The sequence below is a fragment of the Acomys minous genome (genome assembly GCF_964271855.1).
Source record: "Acomys minous genome assembly, chromosome: 13".
In the NCBI taxonomy this organism is placed as follows: Eukaryota; Metazoa; Chordata; class Mammalia; order Rodentia; family Muridae; genus Acomys; species Acomys minous.
This window is the reverse complement of record NC_140495.1, coordinates 103534820-103551035: the sequence shown is the minus strand read 5'-3', so window position 1 is coordinate 103551035 and position 16216 is coordinate 103534820. Positions and strand designations below refer to the sequence as shown.

General features: G+C 49.9%; 1 protein-coding gene across 2 annotated transcripts in view; it reads left to right on the top strand.

The window, feature by feature from the left end:
- The window catches only part of PCBP3 (poly(rC) binding protein 3), a 256103-nt gene that overhangs the window by 695 nt on the left and 239192 nt on the right, over positions 1–16216 (top strand). The gene's annotated exons all lie outside the window — the stretch shown is intronic.

Genomic DNA, 16216 nt, shown 5'->3' with positions numbered 1-16216 from the left:
CCAGCCTGGTCTACAAAGTGAGTCCAGGACAGCCAAGGCTACACAGAGAAACCCTGTCTCGAAAACCCAAAAAAAAAAAAAGACTAAACTTTTTTTTTTTTTTAGATTTATTTATTATTATGTATACAGTTCTGCCTGCATGTACACCCGCAGGCCAGAAGAGGACATCAGATCATATTATAGATGGTTGTGAGCCTCCATATGGTTTCTGGGAATTGAACTCAGGACCTTTGGAAGAGCCATCTCTCCAGCCCCCAAGACTAAACAGGGTTTCTCTGTGTAGCCTTGGCTGTCCTGAACTTACTTTGTAGACCAGGCTAGCCTCAAACTCACAGCGATCCGCCTGCTTCTGCCTCCCAAGTGCTGGGATTAAAGGCGTGCGCCACCATGCCCAGCCAAGACTAAACTTTTAAGTGATTGAATTTTCCAAGACTTTGAGACTTTAAAAACTGATATTGATGCGTGATCTTGAGGAAGAACAAGAAAGGGAAGATTGTAGCTCAACAGTGACGCGCCTGTGTGTCAAGTTGACAAAGGGTCAATTGTGCTGACTAGTTTCATACCATCTTGACACAAGCTAGACTTACCTAAAAGGGAGGAGCCTCAATTAAGAAAATGCCTCCATAAGATCCAGCTGTAAGGCAATTTCTTAATTAGTGATGGATGGGGGAGGGCACCATTGTGAGTGGTGCCACTCCTGGGCTGGTGGTCCTGGGTTCTATATGAAAGCAGGCTGAACAAGCCATGAGGAGCAAGCCAGTAAGCAGCACCCCTCCATGGCCTCTGCATCAGCTCCTGCCTCTAGGTTCCTGCTCTGATTGAGTTCCTGTCCTGACTTCTTTCAATGATGAACAGTGATGTGGAAATGAACGCCAAATCTTTTTATGGTGTTTCATCTCAGCAATAGTAACCCTGGAGGGCAAAGCTTAGCCCCCACACTGGGCGTGTACCTGATGCTAGGAGATGCATCTGTTTCCTGGCCCAGCCTGGAAGACACCATGCCTCTGGGTGGGTCTGGGTGGGAAATGTATTCCTTACTTTGTGGTCTCCAATGAGAATCCTGAAGGCTCCATGGCCGCGGGAGGGGCACCTTCTAGCTGTCCAGCTCCCGGCCAGGCTCCTGAGGTTCAGAAGGACACACTTTGAAGCAGGGAGGGCCATCTGCTCCTCCAAGAACGGTGTTCCCGGGACAGGAGGACATAGGACCAAAGGGCAGCCCAGATGGCCTTCAGCCAGTGGAAAAGTGGAGTTGAGTCCAACTGCCATGCAGGGTTGGGGGGCAGTGGTCAGTTTGCAACATATCCAGTGAAGGGGAGCCTAAGGTGACCATCCAACCTTGGCGGAGTGGACTCTGGGCCTAAAGTGGGAAGTCAAAGGACAGGTGTCTGGAAAGAGAGAGGTGTGGGGGTGGGGTGGGGCGGGGGACTTTGGGAGCTGGTGCTATGTTGTAGAGGAACACACATACCAACCATCCCAGTAGCCAGCGTGAATCCTGAATGCGTTAAAGGCAGCGGGATGTGACAATCTCTTCTCACCAACCCCTGCTTCAGTGACACATGGCCGCTGAAACCAGTACACGAACATGGACACACAAGTGCACAGGCCTAGAATGGTCCTTTTTATCAGCACTGACACGGGCATGGATGAGGACAGGAGAGTAGGGCAGCTGGTTTCCTCTGCCTGGGAGCTCTAGTGTTCCTTCCAGGCCAGTGAGAGCCTCGGGACCAGTGTTTGAGAGGCCATGGTGGAACAGAGGCTCCCAAGCTCAGCTCTGCTTCCCTCTCATGGGCAGAGGCCCCTCAAACCTGTCACTGTGGACAGTGTCTCTCAGGATTCTCAGGATGGTGCTGAGTGGGCACCTCAAGAGATCTGCTGCCCACCTACAATCAGCAGGTGCCCTTAAGGTAGCCGCCGCTCTAGCACAGGTCTGGGTGTTTTCAGTGGAAAGGTGTCTGCTAGGCGCTGTCAGCAAGCAAGTAGGCAGAGCTGGCAGCCTGGTGGGGGGCCTGCTGTCGCACGCACGCACGCACGCACGCACGCACGCACGCACGCACGCACGCACGCACGCATGCATGCCCGCGCACATCTGAAATCCTGAAAAGGGAACAGCAGGGCCCTTATCGCCCCCCGGGGCCCTCAGCACAGGCAGAAAGTATCCTAGGCGTCTCTTCGGGTTTCAGCAGCCAGGTTGGCTAGACAGTACTTTGCTCCAACCCTTTTCCTAGACATCAATCTTGCATCTCATTTCTGGCCAGCAGCATCTCCATAGGGAGAACATGAACTGAAATGGCAGGTCTTTTCATAGAGCACAGTCCTGCCGCTCCCGCCTCCCCGACCCCCACCCCCACCCCTCCCCACCCACCCCCATCCCCATGCTGGGGGGGGGGGGATCAGGCGCACTTTTGAACTTGCGATGTTTGTGTTTCTCCTGTCATCCTCCATCGCCCTCTTCCCTCATTCTGTGGATGCCTGCGGTTCAGGCACTTTCTTAAAATGCTGAGTCAAGCTGGTTTCTGCTGGTGTCAGCCTTAATGTTCCTCAGAGCCACCCGGGCTGGGAGGGGTTAACTGGGAACAAACAGACCATTAGCTGTGTGTCTGTGCTGGGCTGTTCATAGCCTGTGTCGCCTGACTCCCTTTTACAATGTGGAGTTCAAATGTGTCTTCATACTGCAGAATGTGAAGGCACCCCCATCATCCCCTATGAGAATGGGATGGCTTATTCTGAGCCAGTATGAAGGAGGACGGCTCAGAAGCGCACATTCCAATTGCTCTGATTAACGTGTTCCAGCATAGAAGCAGTCACATGGACTTTTATGCTCACGGAACGAAAGGACATCACAAATCAAGGCGCTTTCCAAGTCCATTGGTGGAAACATTAGGTAGGCAAGTTACAGACAAGCCGGGTAATCTCTGCCACAGACTCAGGTGCTACCTGAGGGACATTCTTAGTGTTGGGGTTGGCAGAAGCCATTAATATATTCTAAAGGGTTTACATAATCCAAAGGGCGTTGGGTCAGACACAGCAGTGGACAATGGCTGCTATTCAGGGAACTAAACGTAGCTTAAGATAGATGGACTCTGGACCTGCAGCATTCCGGCGCTGAGGTTACGACCAGTGAGTGGGTCAGTCTTGTGACATCTTCGACACAAGCATGTGCGGTTTGTTTGCTTCTCTGACAATTTCAGTTCGGGGCTCAAAAATCCTAATAAATATCTATGGGGAATCTCAGGACTCAAGAAGTAGAGGCAGAAGGATCAGAAGTTCATGGTTAAAAAAAAAAAAAAAGAAAAAGAAAAAAGCTAAATGCTGGGCGTGGTGGTTTATACCTTTAATCCCAGTACTCAGGAGGCAGAGGTAGGCAGCTCTCTGTGAGTCTGAGGCCAGTCTGGTCTGTGACATAAGTTCTAGGACAGCCAGGGCTGTGAAAAGAGATCTTGTCTCAAGCAAGCAAGCAAACAAACAAACAAAATTCACAGGCAATCTCAGCTACATAGTTTGTTCAAGGCCAACCTAGGGTTACATGAAACTCCATCTTAAAAAGAAAAAAGAAAAAAAAAGGACACATAGAGACCACACAGCAAGAAGAGTGTCTAGCAAGCACTGACTCTGCAAAAGTGTCTCGCTGAGGAAAGACAGTCTTGAGAACTCAAGGCGTTGAAGGATGTCTGAAGTCCCCATGGGAACAGAGTAGACATAAGCAATGAGGGAGCTCTGTGGCCGGAGCTTGCCTAGATTTCAGGAGCCCCCAGATGCCATCCTCAGCCGTGTGTGTGTGTGTGTGTGTGTGTGTGTGTGTGTGTGTGTGTGTGTGTGTTTGAGAGAGAGAGAGAGAGAGAGAGAGAGAGAGAGAAATCCACTTGCATTTACAAATACAACTTCAAATGGGCCACATATCTAAATTACATTTGCATTTAAGCCTAAATTCCCTAGTTTCCCAATTCTTGCTTGCCTGTTGCTGGCAGCTCTGGGCTCTGGGCTGAAAAGCTTGGGTGTGGCCTATTTCCATCATCACAAGAGTCCTGTGGCAGCCCATGTGCCACCTTACCATTGAAGAGACGTCCCTGAGACAATTAGCTGATCGAAAGGAGACATTTATCTTAGGTGATGACCATCACTTGGCCTCATTGCTTTGAGCCTGCAGAGGATCATGGCAGGAGCCGGTAGCACAGCAAAACTGTTCATGTAACATCCAGGAAGCAAAAGAAACTAGGAAAAGGTTGGATCCCACAGTCCCCTTCAAGGTCAAGGTACCTAAAGACTTCCCACTAGGTCCCATTCTTTAAAAGTACCATTAACAGCTGGGCATGGTGGTGTGCACCTTTAACCCAGATATTGGGAGGCAGAGGCAGGTGGATGTCTGTGAGTTCAAGGCCAGCCTGGTCTACAGAGTGAGTTCTAGGACAGCCAAGGCTACACAGAAAGATCCTGTCTCGAAAAACCAGTGGGGGTGGGGTGGGTGGTGGGTGAGTGGAAGTACCATCACTTTTCTGTAATTCTACACTGGGAACAAATCTTTCAACACATGGGCCTCTTCAGGGGACAGGCAGCATCCAAACTAGTGTGTACTAAGTTCTGGGATTAAAACAGAGACCTCGTCTTCCCAGACAGGATGCCAAGGCCATCATCCTTTCGGCAGGATCCAGGAAGCAAAGTCTCCAAAAAGGGAGAATTATCATCTCGGACATCAAAAGATCCCATTAACTGAGCAAAAAGCGAGCCACACCTGGGAGAGAATATCCAAACAGGGCATGTATTCAGAATGCACAAACCACCCTCATAGCTCAAGACTAAGAAGATAAGAGGCCCATTTTTTTTTTAATATGAAAGATCTGGGCCAACAAATGGGATAAAGACACCTGTCACCAAGCCTGTCACCAAGCCTGACCACCTGAGCTCAATTCCTGGGACTCACAGAGTGTCACTGACTACTGCAAATTGTCTGCTGATCTACATCTGTGTGTGTGGCAAGCGTGCATGCACATCCACACGTACACTAAACAAATGTAATAAAAATGAAAAAATCAGCCGGGTGTGGTAGCGCATGCCTTTAATCCCAGCACTTGGGAGGCGAAGGAAGGCAGATCTCTGTGAGACTGAGGCCAGCCTGGTCTACAGAGTGAGCTCCAGGATAGCCAGGGCTACACACAGAGAAAGCCTGTCTCAAAAAAACAAAAACAAAGCAAAACAACAACAACAAAAAGACAAAACAAAACAAAACAAAAACAAAAAACAAAGCATGCCCTCAGGAAAGACTAATATTTAAAATCAAACAGTGCTAAGTGCTGGCGAGAACATGCAACGGTCATGGGGTGGAAAAGAATACATCTGCTTTGGAAAGTTAAAATATGTACAACTCACTGTTCCTTTACACAGTCCCTTCTTGGGAGGAACAAAACATGTCCCTACAATGTACATGCATTTTTTATTCCAAATTGCTGACAACGAAGCAGCAACCCAGATGTGCTCCAGGAGATAAAATACAATCTCATGGCCTCCGTGGTGACTGGAGGTCTGGGTGATGCCTCGAATTACAGGAATGCAGAGAGCCTTGGTGATAGGCTGCTCAGGGCAAGAGTCCCTCCTGTGTACTGTGCCCAGTGACAAGAGTCTCTTGGCAGGAAGCCTGTGGCTAGCAAAGCATCCTGGGGAGGGCTGGGCTCTTGGGTTAAGTGGGGGAGTCTCTGACAGGCAGAATGTGAAAAGCACATTTATCCGGCACAGATACTTTAATCACATGACTGTGCGTGTGCTTCTTGCCTGTGAATTGCACCTCAATAAAACCGATCTTTCTGTTCTGCTGTACTTGGGTGACAGGCCTGGGGTGGAACAGAGTCCAGGCTCCTCCCTGTCCTACTGGGGATTCAGGCTGAAGAATTCAGGTCAGCCAGACTTAGCCAGAATGCAGCCATGCTAAACCTTTATTAAATACCTATGCCAAACTGAGACAAGTTAAGAAAAAATTTCCACTGCTGCACCCCGTTGCTTCTACCCCACCCTACTCGGGAACCCACTAGCTCAAGATAGCTCCTGGAATAACCACACCTTCATGCCTACCCTTGTCTTATCCAACATATGCTAAGGCCGCCTCCCCTCCAGGCTGCTCCCCTCCCCTCCGGGCTGCTCCCCTCCCCTCCAGGCTGCTCCCCTCCCCTCCAGGCTGCTCCCCTCCCCTCCAGGCTGCTCCCTCACTCCTTCCCGCCCTCCATTCAATTCACCCAATCCCCTTAGAGGTTAATTTTGTTAGCCAGATAGGGTTGTACTAATTGCTGTTGCTGAATCATGCTTCTGTAAAGGGTATTTTAAACCCCCTGCTTTGGCTACCTGGGGTCCCTCAACACTTCTGAGCTTGATGGGCCCTGACAGGTTGGCTCAATTAAAATTCCTTTGCTTTTGCATCGACTCTGGACTCTGACTCTCAGTGGGCTTCCAGGAATAGACTTTTGACGACCTGAGTCTAGCAAGGCCAACCCAGCTGTGAGGGAGGACAGCAGCAGTAAGGCAGGCCCTGGGAGGCCATGGGTGGTAAGGAAAGTGGCCAGATGGATCAAGGCACATTGGCCTTAGGGTACATAGTGTCCTAGAGCCAAGAGGTAGAGTTCAGGTCTCGTACGTTTCAGCCCCACATTTTTCTACATGAGCAATAAAACTAAGGAACACTTAACGATTAACTCTCCTCAGCGTGCTCTTTGGTGAGGCGACTCGATACGGGTGGTATGCACTCATGGCCAGTAATCTGTGAGCAGGGTGCCACTTTTGTTTGATTGCCTGTAATCCCAGCACTCGGGAGGCAGAGGCAAGCATGGATCGCTGTGAGTCCGAGGCCAGCCTGGTCTACAAAGCGATTCCAGGACAGCCAAGGCTACATGAAGAGCCTGTCTCAAAAGAAAAAACAAAACGAAACAAAAACAAATACAAAAAAGAATGATTAGAATGTTTTCAGTGCCATGATTTTTTTTTCCTCTGTGTGCACATACATGTACAAATGTGTGTGCAGGTATTCCTGCTCATGCGTGGCCAGATGTTGACGTTTGACATTTCGTTATCTGTCTATTTCTCTTTCTCCGTTTCTCTTTTCTTTTTTTCTTTTGGTTTTTAGAGACAGGGTTTCTCTGTGTAGCCACTGTCTACAATCTACAAAAAAGAGTCCAGGATAGCCATGGCTACACAGAGATCCTCCTGCCTCTGCCTCCCGAGTGCTGGGATTATAGGCATGCACCACCACTACACCCAGCTTTTCTCAAACTTAAAAAAAAAAATCACATTTTTATTTATTTATTTGTGTGTGTGTGTGTGTGTCTGTGTGTGTCTGTGTGTGTGTGTGTGTGTGTGTGTGTGTGTGTGTGTGTCTGTGTGCACACATACCATGGAGCACATGTGGTGATCAGGGAACAACTTGTGGAAGTCTGGCTCTTTTCCTTCTACCACCTGGATCCCATGAGTTCATGAACTCAAGTCCCCAGCCTTGAGCAGCAGCAGGCGCCTTTACCCTCCTGAGCCATCTTGCTGGCCCCTGTTTTAATTTTTAGACAGCATCTCTCCCTGAACCTGGAACATGCTGTTCTAGATACATTGTTTAGCCAAATAGCCCCTGGAATCCACCTGGCTCCGTTCTCCCAGTGTTGGGTTCTTGTTCACGTACGGCCATGCCAGGCTTTTACGTGGGGACCGGCGATCTCACTCTGAGCCTCACGGTTGTACAGCGAGTCCTGTATCCACTGAGCCATCTTCCCAGCCCACGCCCCATGCCAAATAGAACAAATAAGTTCTATTGTACTTTTTGTTGTTGCTGTTGTTGTTATTCTTCAGTTAATATTTGGTATTACAGAGTTAAGATGTGTGGCTTAAAGTAGTAGTAGTAGTAATTGTTGTTGTTGGAGCTGGAGAGATGGTTGAGAGGTTAAGAGAACTTACAGCTCTTGCAGAATCTGGATTCTGTTCCCAGCACCCCCCCACCCCCCACCCCGGCGGCTCACACTTATCTGTAATTACAGATTTGATGCTCTCTTATGGCTTCTGTGGACACTGTGCACACACATGATGTACATACATACATGTAGGCGAACACTCATACGCATAGAAATCTAAAAATAAACTCCTTTTTAAAAATATTTTTTAAAAATTTTATTGAGACTGCTTTAAGCTTTGACTAGTGGCTTGGTTTGGAACTATCTTTAATTTTTTTTTTTCTTTTTTATGTGGTACGTTTTATGTTAGCAAGGAACAAGCATATCTGGCAGGGTGGCTTAAGTCCTTGTGTGTTTTCTAGAGTGTCTCTAAAAGTGTTGCTGGTGTGAGGCCTGCCCTGAGGCAGAGCACGTCCACTTCCTCCTGCCCTGCCTCCCCACACGTTCCCACACTTTTGTACAACTGTAGGACTTCCAGCAGTCCCCCACCGTGACTTGTTCCTTTTTATTTTCGGCTCCTCCTTCTCTGTCTGCATCTCTCTGCACCTGCATTGCTGATGGGGATGCACTTTCTTCCCTCTGCAAAAAGTCTCCGGGACCTTTTGGTTGCGTTCCTCTCAGCAGGGGGTGGACTGGCTTTCTACCCTAAGTCTGTCTTTGACTCACCACCCTTGCCAGGGGACCTGCCAGGTCCCTCCATGAAGCTGGGGCTGTGCTGGGCTGCCAGCGTGACAGTAGAGAGGGGTTCAGGTGGACCAGGAACTGTGCCTACCCACAGCCACCTCTGACTGCTGGCCCATGGCTTGGGAACACTGCAGAGAGAAAAGGTAGGACACAGTAGTTTTGGTCCTCAGGGGTGGTAAGAACTTATGGCCAGCCTAGGGGCAAGATCACTTCTGGGCTTTGAAGATTCCAATTAGCTGGCCTGGGTGGTCTCTTAGCAGTGCACCCACTTTCTCTAGCCAGCTGGAGCTGGGACAGAAGATAGCTTGGCAGGATGTCCCAACGATGGAGTCAACGCTTTTCTTCATGGTCTGTGCTTTTCTGTAAATCTTAGGACTGGCTGCTTCTAATTGTGACTAACAGGGGCTGAGAAGCTGCCGTGGCTGGAAGCACTGACCCTCGCCTCCACCACAAAAGAACTAACAGAAAAAAACCAAAACCAAAACCAAAAAAGCCTGGCATCTGTTTTGTATCAATCTGTCTTCGCTTTAGATCCAACTCCGGCCCACTACACACAGGCACTCTAATCGCCCAAAGTGCCCAACCCAACACCAGTGAGATCACAGAAACCAGGAGCAGCTAGCTACTGTCAGCTTCCGTACTGTTCCAGAGCCTCAGAACACACCAGGGCGTGGTCTCCAGACATTGCCCCAGACCTACAAATCACCTTAGGTTCCAGAGCCGCATAGCTACGTCACCTGTGATAGTATCGCCCAAGCAGAACACACAGCTCACAGGCATCTGCTGAAGCCCCAGGCAGTAAGAGGTCTCAGAGCCTCCTTGCTGAACCAGGACTGAGCCTGTGTGTGTGTGTGTGTGTGTGTGTGTGTGTGTGTGTGTGTGTGTGTGTGTGTGTGTGTGTGAGAGAGAGAGAGAGAGAGAGAGAGAGAGAGAGAGAGAGAGAGAGAGAGAGAGAGAGAGAGACACGAGTGCCTCCTGCCCCTCCCCCAACCACACAGGTTAAAGATAGATGGGGGATGTGCCATCTCCACCTTCCCAACGTGGCTAAAACCCTCCCTTGCCTTCTCACTTTTTCTCTGACTTAACTTTGTTTATGAGTGGCTAGACCCGATGTGACGAAACCCTCCAGCTTTGGGAACTAGCTGGCTTAGAATTCCAGTGATGTGATTTTTTGCCGTAAAACTAGCAGCGCTCTTTCCGGGGGGCGGGGGAGAGGGGGCGATGCTGGGAGCTTTTCTGTATCATCTTGCGCAACTGCCGGTGCATTTGTAATGATCTTAAAACATGAAGAAATCAGTTAAAATAATCACAGCTTGGGCCCAAGAAGAACCAGATACTGGAGAAAAGCTGGGGAATTCGCAGTGGCCCGCACCTGTCGCCTGTGGCTATGATTGGGGGGGGGGGGGAACGTGATCAGGCGCAGTCTCTCCTAGACTCTCGTGCCACAGGCGTCCAGTCGAGTGCCAGACTTCTTGACCCACTTCACAGCAGCCACTGTTGTTGCCATGCAAGGGCACAGATGGTGAGAACTCAGCGACTGACAGTCAACCGCCAAGTGTGTTCTTCCTGTGCCCTGGGGAGCCGAGGATCCGGGAGCCTGTCTGCTGCTTCCGGCTGTGCTGTGTCCTGCCTGCTCTTCCTTCCCCTCCCATTATGTTCCAGTACTCTGGCTCTCTCACCTGAGAGGGTCTGCTGTCACCAGGTGGTCTCTCTGGATTCCTGGGATGCAGTTTTTGGAAGGCAGGGGCTGTCCTCCAATTAGATCCAGAGTGTGGAGAGGGATGGCACACGAGGCATCACGGAACAGGAGCTATCCTAGAGAGAACTCTGCTGTGTAACTGTGTTTTGTGAGCGGAACTGGATGGTTGCAAGCTCAGGGATGTGTACGGTTATGCCACTAGGGGGCAGTGTGGTCATACAGTGGCTTCAGGGCACATCAGGGGTTTTTACTGGTCTGGTTAGGCCCAATGGAGCAGGAGGATTACACCTCCCCATATTCAGGCCTGGATAGTCCCTAGAGACCTACCGATGGCTTCCAATCCCAGGATGCAACTGACTCTGGGGAGGAGGAACAAAACATCACCACCATCCACAGTGGCATACAGGAGACACTTTGCTCAGGACAAGGCAGGCCTAGAGCCACTTTGGTCTCCAAAGTCTTGGCCTGAGGCTGTCCTCGACTCAGGGGTGTCCGTGGGGTCCTCAGATAGAAGGAACCAGCTGTTCATCCTTGTTGGTGCCAGAAGGAAGACATTTCAGGAGACAAAGGGTATGGAGTCTCTTTTACACTGGCCTGGGACACAGAGCTCCTTACCTCCCAGCAAAGCCAAGGGTACAGATGCCTTAACTTCAAAATGTGTGTGTGTGTGTGTGTACAGCACCCTAGCACAGTACCCCCCCCCAAAAAAAATAGCTGCCTGGCTCTATCCAAAGATGGCTCTGAGGGTGAGAGGAAGCCTCGGCTGGGCCTCAGTTTGTTGTCCTATGACATGGCCTGCTGGAGCTGGTGGCTGGTAGGCTGTGGGGCCTTCCATAGAGGGTGCTTCTTCCCCAGGAAGATCTGGGAAGCTAGTGTGTCCCAATATAAGAGTTCTGTCAGTTCCTTCCTGGTGTGGCTGCCCAGGGCTCCATCACTTTTTGTTCTAAGGCAGTGTTTCTCTCCTCATGAGTGATGACCCGTTCGACAAACCTCTATCTCCAAAAAATATATACATTATGATTCATAAGAGTAGCAAACTGACAGTTACGAAGTAGCAACAAAAATAATTTTATGGCCAAAGGTGTGGGGGTGGGTGGGTGGTCACCACACCATGAGGAACTGTTTTAGAAGGCAACAGCATCAGGGAGGCTGAGAACCACTGCTCTAAGGAGACCAGCTGTTATACATATAAGACTTGTCACCAGGCTACAAGTGAGTGCAGTGAACCCATCTGAGGCTGCATGCCCATGCTAACCTGAGAGTATTGGAAGGGGTCAAGTCCCAGCAGGGCCCCCTCTCACCCTGGGCTGGGTCTGCCTGATATTATGAGTTTGTTCTTCTTAATGGTAAAAGCACATATAACATAAAATTTACCATTTGAACCATTTTCAGGTGACCAGCCAAACAGCAGAGTCCTTCACGTTGCTGTACAATCTTAACCACCTTGTTTGCTGGTTTCTCTATGTAGTCCTCAGCTGTCCTGGCGTTTGCTCTGTGGGCCATGCTGGCCTTGAACTCAGCACTCAGAGATCCGCCTGCCTGTCACCCCAAACTGAAGCTCTGCATCCATTAAACACTGCCCTCTCTCCATTTTCCAGCCCCTTCAGCCACCTCTCTGCTTTCCTCATCAGTGGTTTGATCATAGTCAGAACCTCGTGAATGAAATTGATGGCATCTTTCCTGTGACTGGCTTGTTTCACTTAGCACAGTGTCTTCAAGGCCCTTCTGTGCTCTAGCATGTACCAGAATGCTTTCCCTTTATAGGGACGAGTAGGATTCCATTGTGTGGATGGGACTCAGTCCCTTTATCTATCATCAATGATAGATACTTGGATGGTGTCTGCCACTGGCTGTTGCTAAGTCTCATTTTTCTCCTATTACGGTTGTCAAATTGTTAAGAATTGCCCTAGTGATTTTTTGTTTTGTTCTGTTTTGTTTTGTTTTGTTTTCTGTCTTGACTTAGCCAACTCTAACACCGTATATTGATTCTATTTTCCTAGTGAAAATCACTAGAACAAGCAAGATTCCTCTGCCTCCCTCTCCCCCTGAAGGATACCTGTTACCTGACAATGTTTACAGAACCAGTTTCCTATTTTCTGATATTTCACTAGTATGTCTAAGCAATGTTTCCTCCTGCTGTGCCTTAGGAAGTTGCTTCTCTCCAGCTGTTCATCCTGAAATGCAAGGTTGATAATAGACCCTTGTCAAAGTCTGTCACTGGGTCCCTGGATCAGCCTCTTTCTTCAGGCCAGAGGAGCGGAGGTTGGATGCGGGCTTCAGGCAGGCCCGCTGACTGGGAACACCTGAGCCAGTGAGAGCCAGGAACTGGACTACAAGAGGCAGGGCAGTTGCTGCAGGGACCATAGTCCTTGGAGCACTAGGGTATATGGTCCCATGCTTCCTGCTTGGGCTGGCCTATGATCTAAGGCAGAGGATATGTGACCAAGCATACCCATTCCTGTTGGGTAGAGTCGGCTGTCCTTGCTGCTTTGCGATGTGTGCTGAGTGTGTCTAGGTGTCCCCTCTATTGGAGGTCCCCTGATGTCAGCCTGAGGCACAGCTGCAGCTGGTACGGGGTGGGGTGATGTCACAGCTCTTGTAGACAGAGCTGGGAATCCATGGTCCCATAGGTGAGTGATGCCGCTCAGTGAGGAGAAATCACTCAACACAGGCAATCACCCTCCATTGACACTGTGGGAAGATGGCCTGCCTGCCTGACCAGTGTCCTCACGGCTTTCACTACCCTGGCAAGCCTTGGGCTAATCTGGGTTCCTGCTATGGACACTGAAGGCAAGGAGATCCTCCTGGGTCCAGGGCACTGACTAAACCATCATGTCCTGTCACAGCGTTCTTTGTCCTCTGAGCCCTCAGGACCAAGACAGGTGGAGAAGGGCAGGGTATGGAAAGGGAATGGTAAGTGGGGAGGCTTAATACTGCCTCAGCATCCTGGCTCCCAGATAGTGGGGTGTGGGAGAGTCGATGAGCTGAGGGAGTGACACAGGTACTGGGGAACACTCTGAAATTCATCTCTTCTGTGGGCAGGGACCCAAGAGCAACCCTTCAGAGGCCATAAGTTCTGGTAAAAGGCTCAAAGCACACAGACACCAGTGGATGTATCCACAGCACAGGAGTATACAGAGCTGGGAAGCAAGGACTTGGGTGGGGGGGCGAGCCAGGAGGAGCAGCCCCTCAGAATCTAAGGATGCTGTGGAAAGAGTAGGGAGTGATAGGGTTCTATCGAATAGACAGAAGCCTTTAGGGCCCCGTCCGCATGCAGGACGTTCCCAAGCCCCATACAGGCAGACTCAGGTGAGAATGCAAGCTGACAGGCATGTTGCAGGCAGCCAGCAAGGGCCATAGGCCTTGTTGAGGGAGTCAGGCCCTGTCTGCCACGCCCAACATCTGCCGCCCATGTTGTTTCCAAGCCGTAGAGAGGAGCCTACAGTCTGAAATTCTTGGGTGTGAAGCCTGACTTCTTACTAATTAAGAGTTTACAATTAGTTAAAAACTAATTAAAATGGATTAAATTTGTACTAATTAAAACTAATTGAATTCTTCTCGAAATGCTGCACACACTAAACCAAGCGGTGCCTAGCCTCCTGCTGCTGGAAGGGCAGGAGTTTTGGGGGTGTAGCAGTGGGGACAGCAGGGACAGAGATGATGGCCTGGGTGTAGATGGCTGTGGGAGCCTCCCTGTTGATTCTATCACACGGGGATACCCAGATGGGAATGCAAGCCTTGAGCTCACCCTGTGACAGGGTTCGGAAGTGTGACCAGTCCCCTCCAGGCACTAGGTTCTTTTCTGATCTTTCCCCAGGGAAGAAGGAACGACTCGGTTCCATTGTCACAGTGTTGGGGACTCCTGAGACCCCTGGGGAGGTGAAAGGATTCTCAAGGAGCTGGGTAGATAAGTCTACTATGGTTCATTCAGGAAGCTGGCAAGTGGAAGAGCCATGTTCTGGTGACTGTCCTGATGGGGTGGGGGGTGGGGTGGAGTGCACTCGGCTTGACCGTGGCATGATGTAGCCATGGCAGGTCTCTGATTCACCTGCCACAAGCAGCCCTCAGCTGTGCTCCTGTGGCCAGGACCTTGAGCTAGGGGGTATGGCTGGCTGTATTGCTCCTTTTCAGCCTTCCCTGTCTTTCCAAAGCCTTAGCTTGGCTGCTGGTCCCTGTGATAGGGCAACTATACCGTGGGCAGGGGTGAGGCATGCTGGGATTAAAGGCGTGCGCCACCATGGCTGGCCTATTCCTTTTAATTTTTGTCCATGATCACATACTTTTGGTTTTTCAGTGGAGCTGGGGTTGAACCTAGGCTTTCTACATGCTAAGCAGGTGCTGTGCCAACAGTACATCCCCTGCCCTGTTCAGTTTATTTTTCTTTTGATCACTGCACTGGGTGTGTTGGGCTACCTATCAGCCTTTCACTTTGTTTTTGCATTTTTTTTTTCCCTAATGAATAACGACAACTTTTCATTTGCTTCTTCGCCACCAGCAAGATCTTTTGGTCTCCTAATATGATTTCTTCTTTGAAAATAAACCTTATGGGCAGGATAAATGGCTCAGTGGTTAAGAGCACTGGCTGCTCTAACAAAGGTCCTGAGTTCAATTCCCAGCAACCACATGGTGGCTCACACCCATCTATAATGAGATCTGATGCCCTCTTCCGGCCTGCAGGTGTACATGCAGCTAGAGCATCCATATACGTAAAACAAATAAATAAAAATAAAAAGTTTAAAAAAGAAAAGAAAAGAAAAGAAACCTTATTTTCCTAACAGCTTTAGACATGCAGGGAAATCCTGTACTGTCCCTGTGTTCCCACTGGCCCCCCACAGTAGAAGCACCTTCTACTGGAAAGGCACGCTTGTCCTCGTTGCCAACTAGGACTAAGCCACTACTTCCAAAATCTGTCCTTCTGGTTTCCTCAGTTTCTCTCTCCTACTGTTTCCTGTTCCAAGATACCACTCAGGCAGTATAGGCAACCTGCCTCCTGAGGCCCTTTCTGGCAGTGATGGCTTCTCACACTCTCTTTGTTTGGGATGACCTTGACCAGACTGTTGTAGAATGTTCTGCACTGACACTTGCTGGGGTCCACTGTTGAGGCTCTGGGGTCTGGTTACCCCAGGTTCCAGTGGAAGAAATCCTGCGGCTCCCGACCAGAGAATCGTTCCTCGGGACTGATATCCTTAAGGTTTTGTTGTTGTGTCAATTAATCCTCATTTCCTACTGCTTTGATTAATCGGGTTATAATTAACGTAGGCTCGGTCAAAAAGTTGTTAATAAAATATTTTGGTTAAGAAAACTGAGTCTACGGTCTGGAGTCCTCCCTGTTGAGGGCGACTGGGGGGGTGGGGAGGGAGAAAGGACCACATGTGAATGCAATTTCCACTGCATGTAAGGAAGCCGGTTGGTCAGCCCAGCTCAGCACCGGCATGTAGACCTGCCTCCGGCAGAAGGTGTTTTCAGGTGCCTCAGTTCTTCCACGCCTCCCCTTCTCCGTGGCTTCTGAAGGAAGGAAGTGTCTCGGCACAAGCACACTGCGTGTGGGGCTTGGCTCTCGCCCCCTGGAGAACACAGTCTCATGAACCCCGTCTGTTTTCTTGCTCACATATTGACTCTCCTCTTACCTTGGCACAGACTCTACTCTTGCATGAGTTACATAGCCTAGAAACACTTTGTGCTGCTCACATTACCCCAGTGTGGGCCTCCGGTATCTCCTTAACAACTTCCATGCCTTTGTATTGCCCATCAGTGTAACGCTCACTTGCTGTTCCGGGACTTTGTACCCACCCGGCACAGACGCCGCAGGTTCATCGTATGCGTTATTTGCTCAGGTCTTGAAGAGCAGCCACTTCTCCGTGCACCCGTGGCTCCTGTCACGGGAAGTGGTATTAGAAACCACGGTCTGGGGAGATGAAGATGCAGC